This window comes from Lontra canadensis, unplaced genomic scaffold (assembly GCF_010015895.1).
Source record: "Lontra canadensis isolate GAN:19392208 unplaced genomic scaffold, GSC_riverotter_1.0 scaffold20, whole genome shotgun sequence".
Taxonomy (NCBI): Eukaryota; Metazoa; Chordata; class Mammalia; order Carnivora; family Mustelidae; genus Lontra; species Lontra canadensis.
The window spans coordinates 7,929,731-7,945,012 of NW_022631014.1; positions in this window are offsets into that span (position 1 = coordinate 7,929,731).

Consider the following 15,282-nt stretch of genomic DNA (forward strand, 5'->3'; position numbering starts at 1 on the left):
ACACATGAATCCTTTTCTTTTAATCTTTTAACAAATCTCAAATGTAGGCTTATTTTTCCTTTCTCCAGTAGTGAGGATTTGGTGACCATCACCGGTTTTTTGAAAGAGCAAATGTATCTGATATCGAAGGGCTCATCACTGACTCGGAAGAAATTAATCTTAACTTCCTATTGGGTGTGTGAATATGTAGATAGAGGTATATAGTATTTTTAATCCAGACCAAATCCAGCTTTACCCCCTGGGTAAGTCTTTTTCATGACACTTCTGACTCATGTCCCCCCAGGTGAGAGAAAAATAATCCAGGGTCATGTGCTCTCCAAGAGCCATCTATGTTTTTTGTATTATTTCTCCCAATGCAGATCTTAGATGTGGTATATTTCAGCTTTGGTCCCCCCAGGGTCACTGCCATTTGATAAACTCTGCTGTTGTCAGTTTAACAACAGAATTCCAGGAACAGCAGCGTTCATGAGTTTCAGCTCCCCTTTCATGCCGTTCCGCTCACCCTTACTTCCTCGTTGTTATACAAACAGTCCAGCGAGACTCTTGCTGTTCCCTTTGTCTAAAATGCTATTTACCCATTATTCATTTTCTTATTTCATTCTGGTTTCTCTCAGACATCATCACTTCATAACTATCTTCCCAGGCAGCCCTGTCTAAACTGTCAGTCCCTCTCCATCCCTGAGAACCACTCTCTCCTCTTACCTCCTTTATTCTTCTTCCTAGTCCTCACCATTACTTGATACATTTCTTTTTAAGAGATTTTATTTTTTATTTATTTGACAGACAGAGATCACAAGTAGGCAGAGAGGCAGGCAGAGAGAGAGGGGGAAGCAGGCTCCCCGCTGGTCAGAGAGACTGATACAGGGCTCGATCCCAGGACACTGGGATCATGACCTGAGCCAAAGGCAGAGGCTTAACCCACTGAGCCACCCAGGCGCCCCGATACAGAAATTTTTATGCAATCGCATGTTCACTGCCTGTCATATCTTCCCTCAACACCCATTAGAGCAAGGCTTTATCTGTACTCCTGGAACGTGGAATCGTCCCTCGCACTGGATAGCCACTTGATAAAACTTTGTGGGGAAGAAATGGATGAGGGGTAAATGTCCTTTTCCAGTAGTATATAAGAACACAGAATACCAAAAGTAATTATACCTTACCTTTTCTTCCTCTAGCAAACTGTTAAGTCATGACAGTATGATGCGGTGGAATATAATTTTTCAGGCATATTCCAAAATACATCTCATTATTGGGCAATTAAATAAGAGCAAATGATAGCCATATTGCTGGATCACTTCAGAAGAACATAGAATAGTTATAGAAATGAGTCCATGAATCTCCTTAAGTATTCTGAAATGAAAGATCATGAGCAATAACCTGTTATTTATTGTCCCTCTAACATGCGTGTCCCATAAGGTTTGTCGGTATATCACCGTGGAGCATCCATCACGAGAGGTAGTAATGAATGGCGGTTGAGAGCAAGGACTTTGGCATCCGAATACCCGAGTTCAAATCCCACTTCTTCCACTTAATAGCTACATGAAACTCGACCAAATTGCTTAGCTTCTCAAAGCGTCGGTTTTCCTGCACTGTGAAATGGGAATACTAATAAATCTTACTTTGTAGAAAGGGTGCAAAGATCTTGTAAGTCTGTAGTTATGCCCAACCTAGCTCAGTGCCTAGAAGATGGCCAGTATTTGATTATTTTAGATGAATTAGCAGTAAGAATGATAAAGATTAAAATAACAGTAAGAATAATAACAATATGGAGTCATTTAACAGTTGCATTTAAGGAGTTATGACTTTGCTGTTAGATCCTAAAACATTTTTTTGACAAAATGCATATACTCTCATTCACATTAAGAATGTCATGTTTAAATGGGCAAAATACTTGAGGAAAAATTTCTCCAAAGAATATTTGCAAATGGCAACAAGCATATGAAAATATTTTCAAGTCATTAATTATTAGGGAAAAGCAAAGTAAAACTAAAGTGAGATCTACCTCATACCCATTAGGATGGCTCTTATCAAAAACAAAAACAAAAACAAAATGAAAGCAAGATAACTCAGTTTGTAGAAAAATTGGGATCTTTGTGCCCTGTTGGTGGAGATATAAAATGGTACTGCCTCCATGGGAAACAACATGATAGTTCCTGAAAAGATTAAAAATAGAATTACCATATGATCCAGCAGTTTCACTTCTGAGTATAAGCCCAAGGAACTGAAAGCAGGGACTCGAACAGGTATTTGTACACACATGTTCACAGCAGCGTTACTCACAAGAGACAAAAGGTGGAAACAAGCCAGCTGTCTATCGACAAAAGAAAGGATAAACAAAATATGGTATATACATTCAATGGAATATCATTCAGCCTTAAAAAGAAAGGAAATTCTGACATAGGCTACAACACAGATGAACTTTGAGACATTATACTAAGTGACACAAGCCAGACTGGAAAGAACAAATATTGTATGATTCTCCTTATGATGAGATACCAAAACAGTCAAATTCATAGAGAGAGTAGAATGGTGGTTGCCAGAGGCTGGGAAGGGAGAAGGTGGGAGGGAATGTGGAGTTATTGTTCGGCCGGTGCAGAGTTTCAGTTTTTTTTGTTTGTTTGTTTGTTTTTTTGTTTTTTTGTTTTTTAATTTTTTTTTAAAAGATTTTATTTATTTATTTGACAGACAGAGATCACAAGTAGGCAGAGAGGCAGGCAGAGAGAGAGGGGGAAGCAGGCTCCCTGCTGAGCAGAGAGCCCCACGCGGGGCTCGATCCCAGGACCCTGGGATCATGACCTGAGCCGAAGGCAGAGGCTTTAACCCACTGAGCCACCCAGGCGCCCCAGAGTTTCAGTTTGGGAAGAGGAAACAACTCTGGAGCTAGCCAATGGTGATGGCTGCCAGCAACATGAATACACTTAATACCATTGAAGAGTTCACTTAAAAAGTGTTAAAATGGTCAATTGTATGTCATGTCTATTTTACCACAATAAAAAAAAAAGAGAGAGAATATCCGTTTTAAGTTAAAAAAAAAAAGAGTATCAGTTTCAAGGCCAATGAAATGTGTACATATTGGGTCAAGTCCATGTGGACCCCAAGACGAAGGATTATATGCAGGAAAGAACTGGTCACACAATCCCATGATAATTCACACCTGGATAAGACTTTCAGTTTACAAAGCACAAAAAGATACGTCACGTTAGGATGTTTTCACAGCCCCCCTTGCAGTAATATTGTTGTTATGTATATAAGGAAAATGGATCTCAGGAAAATTAAGTGATGTAGTACTCAAGGTTACATTACTGGTAAGTTGGTATCGGGGCTTAAACTTCAGACTTAAGACATCTGCCTCCGCGCACTATTCTCTGTATCACCTCTTGACTAGATCTTCTTTTACTCCAAAGATGAATGGCCTGTTCCACCTTTCAGTGAAATACAAAGAATGCTCATCCCCCAGCTGGCAAAGAAGCAGGTATCGCTCAGAACCCCTGGTTTTATGATAGTGAAGCGAGATTGGTCAGGGTCATTACCACCACCCAGCATGATGGACTATGGCTTAAATGTATTATCCCTCCAATTTTAGAATAAATCAAGGAACTCTGTCGAATATTTAAGGATGAGATAAAATAGCAAGATAGAGATAGCAGCAGGTTTGCATTTCCGTGGGCGTGATATGGTTTTCCGTATGAAAAATAAAGTACTAACCAAAAATAACTGACTGTTGGAATGTTTCATAGGATAAGCATAGCGACTTCCCAGGAATCTCATCTCAAATGCGGGGCCTAGAAGAGTCTGTTTCTGGAACTGAAAGAAGTCATCAAAAAAAGTTTAGTCACGTTCCTTGGCCAAGGGTCTCTCTGCATTAGGAGAATTTGGTGCTTAAGTGTTCCTGGGAGAGTAAGTTGATATTGGCATTCACATAACTTGCTTTTGGAAGAGTTTCCATGGAAAGGTTGTCATTAGATGAAACAAAAGCTCCATCATTCGTGCAACCTGACTCTCAAGCATCTGAGAGCAAGGCATTTGCTATAAAATATTCGCTCGTTCCTAAAACTTGTCATACATTATAACATTCCAAAGCCAGAATGTTCTCACTCAACTCCATGATATTGTTTATAAAGCAAAACCAAATACACAAAAGTGCTTTAAAAAGAAAACTAAAGTTACTTGTCACAAAGCTAAGTTGTTGTTTTTTTTTTTTAAACGTTCTATCTTGCTGAGCAAGCTAATGATATGTATAGAGGAAGAGGCAACCACACAGTTTAAAGTTAAAATATTTATCCTCCTCATCTACGAAGTCCATGTCACCTACCTGTTTGGGACAGTTCCAAGACCACTTTTTCAGTGTCCAATGCAGTGGTCACTAAACATGTGTGATTATTTAGAATTAGCATATGAAATAATTAAAATGAAATAAGTGTTTCTTGGTTCTGCTTGCAACATTTCAAGGACTCAGTGGCCATAGACGGCCACTGGCAAGTGCATAAGGCAGTTGGACAGAGAACGTTTCCGTCATCGCACAAAGGTCTACAGACAGTTGTGTGTTTGCTCTCAAAACTTGGACATCTTAGGCTGGGTCCCATCCTGGACCCATGCACATGGGGCGGAAGAATCCACTGGTGCACCAACTGAGAACAAAGCTGGCATCAACTGGTCATGGCCCACAGATGTCCCATCATCTTCTCTGGGCACCAGAAAGGTGATTTTGCAACTCATGTGTCAGTCTGGCTAATAAAAAAGTCTTTGGATGAGGATAGTGTTGCAGATTTGATCTCCAGCTCCTCTACAATAGGGGCCTCTAGGTCATCCTGGACGTGACAGTTGTCTCAGTCAGGTGACGTCCTGCCTCTGAAAGCTGGGTCTTCTCTAAAACCATTCAGGTACCCCTTGAGGCAATAATTGTCACAAATTACAGTCGCCTGGAGAGCTTTCTTTTTAAACGATGATACCCAGGTCTCAACCCCAGAGAATCTGAAATAATGGCTCTGGTTTGCAGCCAGGAGTTTTCCAAAATTCCTCCAGGTTTTCTGATATGCAGCCAGAGTTGAGAACCACTGCCTTACACCAGATCCTGGCATCTCAAGTAGTTTTACTTCAAGGCATCTCAGTGTCTGGTCAGTTACAAGTAGCAAGTTATCCAGGAACACTGAACGGGGACCCAGGAGACTCAGGTTGGATTCCCAGCCCTCCGCCGATGAGTTGTGGAGCTTGGATGGGTCACTGTCTTGCCTGGGCCTCAGTGTCTCCCCCTGTTCAGTGAAAGGGTTGATTGTCACCTATACCTGAGTTCTACCAGTCTATGAAATGCCAATTCCTACTAAAGCCAATCAAATAGAACTTTTCATATTCAGTTGTGGGAAGAAATATTTTATCTTTTGCCATCCCAGCTAGTTCTTATGCACTTACATCCACTGCAAACTGAGGTTAGATGAGCCTCGAATAGCCCCGAGCTTCCCCAGACAGCCCCATGCTGTCCTGGTATACTGGGGAAAACGGGGTGACCTATACGAAACAGGTTCATCCATGGGACTTGAATCCAGCTGAATGTTTAGTGGCTTCTGTGTGGAGCTACATGTTGTATTACGTGTAGAATCGTCCCGATGTTTGTATGTCTAACAAAGGGCTCTAAATACCTCTGTTGTTATACATGAGAAGCTATTTTTTTCTTTTTACGTTGCAAATGGTTTCCAGGTATCCACTGTACAATCATCTCATTTCCTTCTCCAGAAGTTTTAACAGCTCGCCTTTAAAATCATCCCTGAATGGGCACCGAGGTGAGAGTCGTGTTTACAGAACGTTCTCATCCAGTTATGACTTGGGTTTCTTCCTTCTTGCCTTTTGCCAAAGCAAGGCCGGCTTTCTTCGTGGCGGCCCGATTCATCGTTGGATGCACCCATATCTCATGGTGCTGTTGGCAGTGACGTCTCCCTGCTTATCCCGACAGAGACGGTGATAGGATAACACCTCTCAAGGTGACAGTGTATGTGACAGCATGCAGCGGGGAGCGTGTGCTCACTGGCAAAGATAAGGAATGTGATATCGTTTGGTCTCTGTGTTTCATCACCGTAACTGCTTATGGGTTCAAATTGCCCATGAATCAACTTGTAAGTGCCCTAGAATAGGAAAGCGGTTGCTAGCTCGCACTTGACTCTACTACTACAAATATCTCACTTCCTCAGCATCTTCCAGTCTCCTCCTATAATCTCCCACCTAATGTCTTTGCAATGCCCGGGCTTCCTGCATTTTAGAAAGATCCTTTTCAGCCCCCAGCCCCTCCAGGAAATGGCTGCAGCCCTCAGCATGGTGTTCAGACCTTGGCAGCCTACCCTCCGTGAATCTTCCAGGCCTGCTACCTCCGAACCCCGGAGTGCTTCTCACTCAGGGCTTTGCACATGCAGTCTGACTGTCCTGGGAAACCCCGGGGCCCAGAGCTCCCTAGTAGACATGTTCTCTGGGCCACCTATGTGTTTCTCTGCTTTCTCATCAGTCTATTTTAAAAACATAAGAAGCAGGTGGAATTAATTTCAACAATATGTATTGTTTCAACATGCAGCAAATACAAACATTGTTAATGAAATAGTTTACATTCCCTTTTTCATACTGAAGTCTTCAAACTCTAGCATGTATTTTAGACTTCAAACACATCTCCGTTTGAACTAGGTACATTTCACGTGCTCATGGCTACTGTAGGCCACTCTCTTGTAAGAGTCTCATCAGTCATGGCCTTTAGTCACGTCTGACTCTAGTCTCCATCGCCCACGTTATGCAGTGGTTTCCAACCTTTGCTGCATATTAAGATTATCTATGGAGGCTTTTGGGTTTGCGGGGTTTTTTGGTTTTTTGATGTTTTGTTTTTTTTTTAAAAGGCCAAAGACCAGCTCTCACTACACATCAATTTGATCAGAATCTTTCCAGGACCCAGACTTTAGTTTGCAATGAGGAAGGAAGGAAGGTTGAGGAGACAGGAAATAAATAAGTAGGTCATGTATAGAATAGTTATCTATACTATACAGAAACATGAAACAGGGAAAAGAACAGAGCCTGATGGGAGCAGGGGGTCTGCCTCTCTATAGGGTGTGACTGGGGAAGGCCTCTCTTTCCCAGGGCTGCTGAGACAATGCGGAAACCAGGACAAATTTCTGGAGCAACTGTCTAGAGATGAGACATGAGCATGTCCTGCACGTAGCTGCTGAAATGATGCTGTGAAACAAACAGGCCCAAATCACAATGGTTACAACAACAGACATTTTTTTTTTTTTTTTCTATAGGTCAGCTGGACTCTGCAGGGCCTGCAGGACTTAGTGGGAGTCAGAGGTGGGCCCAGTTTGCCTGGGCTCAGTTGGGTTCCCCATGTCTCCTTGCTCTGGGACCAGCGGCTGACTCTTAACGTTTTCTTCCCACAGCGGAAGAAGTACAAGAGGGGTTGGGAAGTGGCAAGAGGCAACATTTAAGGCATTTTTAGGCCTAGGCTTGGGACTGGTGCACTGTCACTCCTCCACACGTCCCACTGACCGAGGCAAGTCCTTGACAAAGCCTGACAGTAATGCGGTGGAGTAGCATGTCCCGCCCCCGCAGGGATTGTGGCCAGGGCAGGAATGGAAAATGTGGGAGCCAATCACCAACCTCGCATGCTGTCTAAGTCTCACTAGCTCACTCCATTTGCTTGGAAGCTAGAAATGTTTTGGTTTCTAAAATAAGAGCAGTTCCCTTTGGGGCCCATGCTCTCATGGGCTCCTAACGCTGTTCTCTCAGTGGGCCTGCATACTCCTCAACCAGAGTGATTACCTGATTGTACTCCCAGGCTCTCCATACGGCACTCTCAAGAACTCAGAGTCCTAACTCATTCACTTATGGATATTTTAGCAATCGGCTCATGTGCAAGGCACCTCGAAGCTACTCCCCATACTCTGTCAGCTGCAGGAGGACACTATGCTCTGTCCCTTTTGATAATAGGTATCACTCTCAAAATCATGCATATTTAAAAATTTTTATGTATGACTTGCAGCCTTACAAACCCAGTGAGGATGGTAACCAGGCCCCCTTGTTCATGGCTGGATCTCTAATGCCCACGTTCAGTAACTGAGCCCTTGTGGGCTCATAATAGGTATTTACTCAATAGAATGAAATTATCCTAAAATGTAGACCAAGATTAGAGCTGTATAGAGGGTCTCATATGATACTAAAACATCCCTGATCACTCAGTTTCCTCTTCTGTAAAATGAAATTTATAAAGTTTACATCATGGGGATGATGTCATGATTAAATGAGATAATTCATTTGCCTTAAATAATCCATGCCTTAAAATACATGTACATCATAAAAACTCAATAAATAAATAGGTAATTTGTCGAATGGGATTATAGGAAACCAAATGAAGTGAAATATAATAGAAGAAATTTCATTTACACTCATTCTACACCTCATTTGCTCTCTCTTAGTAACTAGGGAACTAGTCAAAGTAATCCACAGAGCATCAGCTGCTACTTATAATGTTTTGGGAAAAAGAAAATGTGTCAGAAGTTAATTCCTCTCTAATTCCAAAGTAGGGCGGGAGGTGGTCACAAAAATGATAGGCTGAACACTTAGCATGAGAAAGACCTGGGGGAAAAAACAAAGCCAGCTCAAAATCCACTTGCAGAGATCTAGAAGTTGGCAGAGCAGGTAAGCCACATGGTTGTGTGAAGACCAAGCTTTGCCAGATCATTCTCTCCTCACATGACTGGTACTCAAGTCCAGGCGTAAAGAGCACTTGATGAATACAATGTATCTTGACTGCAGTCTGTACTATAAACATTTTGCAAACTGGAAACTTGTGTCCTAGATCCAGCACTGGTCACCTTTTCTGATAGATTAAGAGTTTGGTCAGGAGGGTGCCTGCGTGGCTCAGTCGGTTAAGTGTCTGCCTTTGATTCAGGTCATGATCCCGGGGTCCTGGGATCGAGCCCTGCATTGGGCTCTCTGCTCAGTGGGGAGACTGCTCCTCCCTCTCCCTCTTCTGCTTTCCCTGGTTGTGCTCTCTCTTTGCCTCTCATATAAATCAATAAAATCTTTAAAAGAAAATTTTTACATGAAAGGAGGGGGGAAAACAAGGAAAAAATGAATAGATGGATAGATGAATAAATATTTCTGTGGCTGAAAAAGGATATGGATAGAGGATATCTCTAGTCAAGGCTGGCAATAATCATAGTAGTAAAGCCCCTATCCACATATTACTGGAGAACTTAAAAAAAGTTAACTGACTAGCTGTCCAAGGAGCAGAGCAGAAACGTAAGGCTGCAAGGTGTAATTTGAGGTAGAGATAGTGAGGAAGAACTCTAGGCAGGTGTCAAGGAATTAGTAGATATCATTGTGGAGGCTGGTGGAGGTGAAGAGGGGGCAGACTGAAGCCACTTGGACCACCTAGCAGAGCACCCTGGGGAATGGGGTCCAGGACATTTTCAGCCACCCAAAAAGCATCTGGATTCATTCCTTAGGCCCCAGTGGGTCACCATTAACCTAAGCTTCTCCTTGCAGAAGTAAAAGGAGAGATGCACATGAAATCTCCCTTGGGTCAGGAACAAGAATTCCTGCCCAAGGACTGGGCTTTATCCTGGGTGTTATCCAGATCCCCTAAAACAGCAGCTTTCAAATGGGGGTTGACCTTGGAAGAAGCTAGAGTACAGAGATCTAGAGTAAAACTAGCAGAATATGGCTAACTCTCAGATGGGGAGTTATTTAGAGTTAGTTTATGCCATGTAAACAATAATATGTCTTTCCTACATTTTAGTGCTATTCTGTCCTTTCTTAAACTGTGTAGCCTGTGGTAATAGAGGATAGCTGGTGGCTGATTTATTTATTTATTTATTTTTGTGATGCCCTTAACAAAATAGAAGTTGGCTGCCCTTCGTGGGTTCCTCTGCCTTTTTTGCATGAACATGTTTACTGAAGTATGACACGTAAGTGCACAGCTTGATTAATGTTTATAAAGTGAACACATAGGTTACCGGAAACTAGATCAAGAACAAAATAATGCAGAGTCTCTCTGAAGGGGCCTGCATATCCTTCTCCGTCATGCCCTTTCCCAAGCAGAACCACTGTTAGAGTCTGACAGCCTGCTTGTGTAATCGATATAAATGGAATCATATGGCATTTTCTCTTTGGTGTCCGCCATCTTTTGCTCACATGACATTTGAGAGATTCCTGCCTTTGACACAGCTTGGCTGTAGTTGGTTCATTCTCATTGCTGCAAGGATACCAGTGTTCTGCTTGTGTGTGTTTCTTCCTCCTGAGGATGGAAACGTGGGTGCGTCTACTTTAGAACACTTGTGAACACCATAGCTACTACTCATCTTGTACATGCCTTCTGGGACACGTGTGTATGCATTTTTGCGAGGTTACACCCTGAGCACTGTTGGAGCTAGGAAATGAGTATTAATCTCACAGGTTTGTTGTGAAGATTAAATGAGATGATGTATATGAAACTTTTGTATACGGTAAATGTAAGGCACATATAGGAGTTGGCACTTTCAGGAAGACCTTGTACCATTTTTCTGTATGCATTAAAAAATCCAACACAGTTCCTGAAATATTCTCTAACCACTCTCAGATCTTCCAAACCCATATAGTTTATGGCAACTATAGCAGTGATTCTTGAATCTAGGCCAAAATACGTAGGTATACCAATGTCTACCTGGGGCCATTGTCATATACCCGTCAACATATAGATTTTATTTCTATAACTGAAACTCCATTAGGTTATAATAGTCTCTGCCAAAAAGAAACACTGGGCAGGTTAGATATAAAGATGACAACCAAGACAGCTTATTCATAGTGAAGGGTAAGAGAGATAGCAAAATATCAACTCATCTACAAGGTAATTTGCATATTTATTAGATTACGTGTGAACTTAGCCTTAGGAACATATAAGAGAACATAGTTGGAGAGTGACATTCTACTCAATCTGAACTACAACTAAAGAAGATCAAATATGAGAGCTAAGAATGCTCTTGGAGATTTAGGGAGATACTGAGGTACGTGGCTGTGGTTTCATGGTAACAATTCTTAATTAGTGTTTAAGGTTTTTTTAATTTTTTATTTTATTTATTTATTTTATTTTTATCATTTTATTTATTATTTATTTTATTTATTATTTTATTTTTTAATGTATATTTTTATTTTATTTATTTATTTTATTTTATTTATTTATTTCAGGCAGGGGGAGAGAGAATGACAGCACAAGCATGTTGGGGGACAGAGGGAAAAGCAGACTCTCCACTAAGCAGGGAGCCTAATGTGGGGCTCAATCCCAGGACCCTGGGATCCTGAACTGAGCTGAAGGCAGATACTTAACTGACTGAGCCACCCAGGAATCCCTAGTTTCTTTAGGGATGGCACCAGCTTTTTTAAACATTTGAACCCGAAAAGATCATGTACCAGTGGGGAGTTGGACTTATAGTTAAATACTGTGTGTTAGTTCTCACATGGTGATCATAGCGATGCTGTACATGTGTGCTAATCTGTATGATTTCCATACCATTCCTTCACATATCATTCCCTTTTATCCTTAGAGCCAAACTAGAAATGAGGCAGGGAATGGAGTGTTCATATCCCTGTATCACTTAAAACTGAAACTCAAAGAGGTTGCCTATCTTCTCCAGGAGTACAACATTACAAAGCAGCAGAAGTCAACATTGAATCTTGGGTTTTCCTTGTTTCTGATGTTCTTCCATTTACCACACAGCATCTTGGGTGTATATTCGCCTCTCCTGCTATATGATAAATGCCCAAAAAACAGAGGGTAGCTCTCTCATCCTGTATTCTGTTTCTCTTCTGCACCTGCTTCTGTGTCTTCAACAGAGTGGGTGCTTAAAGTACTTGGAATTCCACTTGCTTCTTTATAAGCTAGTTGCGATTTAAATAAGGTGCTCTAGGAGTTCAGAGTTGCTAGTAGAGAGTGAAGCGCATTTTTTTTTTTAAGAATTTTTAAATTTATTTATTCGAGAGAGAGAACGAGCATTAACAGGGGAGTACGGGGTAGAGGCAGAAGGAGAAGGAGAAACAGACTCCCCACTGAGTAGGGAGGCTGATGTGGGTCTTGATCCCAGAACCCCAAGATCGACCTGAGCTGAAGGCAAATGCTTAACCAACTGAGCCACCCAGGCACCCAAGAGTGAAAGGCATTCTTGACTAAAAAAGATCTTAAAGAATCCTTTGACTATGCAAAGAGATCTCAGAGCAAACCTAAAGAAGAGACAAATTTTTATTGACCAATGGGAAAAAAATGTTGGTATTTTTTCCCTGACAATGTGAGAAGAAGCCTGGTACCAAAAGTGGGGAGGTGGAAAGATGAGAGAGGCTCTGAAAAATATGGTGGATAGCCAGAGCCCATAAGGAAACGTGGTCTGTGGTAAATTCTCCATGGAGGAGGGTTGGGTGCAAGCAATATCTAATACTAACTATTTGGCATTTCCAAGTTGCTCTTTTTTATAAGACACCACTGGACAATTTTGCCCTGAGCTTCAATAACGTTATATATCCTGTGTTAGTGGTCCTTTAGGAAATGAAATAAGAGGGGTTAAGTCAGTCTTTGGTCTAAAGAGGGAAGACAAGAGGCCACTTGCCCCAGAAGGTAAGAGAGAAAGAGAAGGTTGAGAGATGGCTCAAGAGCAGGAATGCTGAGTGGAAATAACCTGGGATATGAGCCTCCTCAGGAATTCTTAGAAATGTGGGAAAGCTCACTAGACTCATTGCAGAATGTGGATATTGGGGGTCAAATCCTTTTAGTTGGACGTTGAACAAAGCAGTGACCTCAGAAAGCTAGAAGACTTGAAGACATAAAGGATACATCTGTATTTACTGAATGGTTCAAATTAAGATCTAGGTCCCTCAGTCTATAAGTTTATAGAGTTTTATTTTATATTTTTTCACCTTCCATTTTATTCTCATTGTTACCCCCTTGTTCTTATTCTAATGGGAAATCACTCAATTTAACATTCTTTGCTTGCTTGCTCCCATGACAAACCAAGGTCATGTACAAATCCAGAATCCTAGTGGTATGGGATCTTTGTATGCTCTGCCCTACCCTGGGTTTCAGAACTCAGAGGGGTGTGTGTGTGTTTAAGGGAGGGAACAAGCAGGATCACAAAGAGAAGGAAGATCACTTACCAGCTTAAGGACAAACTTGTTTACTCTTAAATACACATTTTTTTTTCAGAGTCAGCAAAAGCCAGAGCCATCATGCCTATGAAACTGCATTTGCATTTATAGTACAAATAAGAAAAATGAATTCTAGCTAGAGCATGTCCTTAAAGAGATTATAAATCCACTCTCTTGACTGGAGTGCTGGGCAGTACTTTGATTGGTATATGAACGTGTTATGTTGCACTTGAAAGTTAAGGGAAGCGAGAAATTTGGGAAAGGAGCCAGTGGGGACCTTTTACCATGGGAACAATTTAGTCACAGAGAGCCATCTCTTCTATTGAAAACTGCTTATACCTGGTTAACTTTGTAGACATTTAATCCACAATGAAGTTTGGCTTATGGTGGGTTAATAATTAGATACTCTTTGTGTATAGTTCAAGTGAAGGCCACTAGCTATGACTTCACTTTGGCTGGGGTTTCCCTGTAATCCATTTAGCAAATTAAAGAGATTACTTTGATTGGTGCCATTATCTCCTATTCTCTTGCGGGTGAACCACTTAACCTGTGCTTAATTGAAAGAGATAGAGAGGGTACAGTAACAAATACAATCAAAAGGAAGGGGCAATAGGATCTGTAGGCCAAACAAATGATGGCACTGGGCTAACAATAGCAGATTAGAGGTGAGATCAATTAATTAGAAGCTATTGTAGGCGTTGGGTGGTTGCCAAGGTTTCTAATGGCTTAAGCCATCATGCCAGCTCTGTTTAGGAGGATTTTAATGACTGGGAGTTGATGTGGTTATTTCAATAATTACTTACTTTTATAATTACTTCATTAGAATACTAAATCTATTACTTCAAGGAGGAAGATCTTTATCCCCCACACATCCAGCCATGTTGGGAGGCTACATCTTTCCACAGAGAAGTCTCCTGTTTGGAAGAGGCAATGGTTGGGGAAATCGTTATGCTTGTAGAGTAGTAAGAATTATACATAGGTGTCTCTGCTCAGTAGGGCCCTGGGCTAGGCATTTGGAGTACAGAGATAAATAAGGCACTGCCTTTGTGGTGGGTGCAAGCACAAAAGCATAGTTTCAATGCAATTGGGTAAAGACTGGGATAAAATTGCGTAGAGGGTATGCATATACCAGTAACCATTTAGTAGAGGAAAAGAGGTCATTCTAGTTGTTTCAGGCAGAAAGGGATTTAATATAGGGGAATTAAGTAGCAGGTCTGACCTGCCATCACTTGACAAACATCCTCTTCTGCCCTCTTCCTCCCCCCGTACCTGGACTCCTTCCTATCCTTAGAATTTCCCAGTCACACTCCCCCTGAGAGGTCTTTCAGTAACAATTCCCTCTGTCTAGAATGTTCTTCCCTCACATACCACATGGCCAATCCCTCTTCCTTCAAAGTTTTCCTCAAATGTCACCTCTTCAGCAAGGCTTACCCCAGCTGCCTGGTTCAAAGTTGCTACTCACTCTCACTTCCAGCATTTCTAATTCCCCTCCTACCATTTTACCTAGCCCTTGAGTTGTTTTTTTTTTTTTTTTAATAGAAAATATGTGCTTCATATGTTCATTGTTTATTCCAATGGACATGGTAGAATATAAGGTCCATAGGCAGGATTCTCTGTCTTTTGATCAGTATTGTGTCCCAAGGGCCTGCGTCATCATTTGGTATATAGATGGTGTTTGATGAATATTTACTGAGTGAATTGGGTGCCTCTCATATCCCTGGAAGAGCTGGTGGAGAGGAAGCCATGGCAGAAGGTCACCCCACTCCAGCTGAGATCTGTAGTTCAGGAAACTGCTTCTGATGTCCTACAGTGTCCCCACTGAGGCAGCTGGTACTGCAGCTGCTCCCACATTTGGGAGCTTCCTCATCAGCATTTCAGGCCACAGGAAGATGGCTGTTGCTCCACTCTACCTTCCAAGCCTCAAGGAAGACAAGCTGACAAATGCAGTATTTTTAAGTTTTCAACTTCTCCAAACAGAAGGAGGGATAATGGAGGGTGGAGAAGCCAACTCAGCTAGCTGTCACAGGACTTCATGGGCATGTGAATGAGGGCCACCATCCCCCCTTTCATGTAGACAAGCTGAGGCTCAGGGTTGTGCAATGTCCTTGAGGTCCCACCTGTCCTGAAGCCAGGCTTACCCCACCAGGC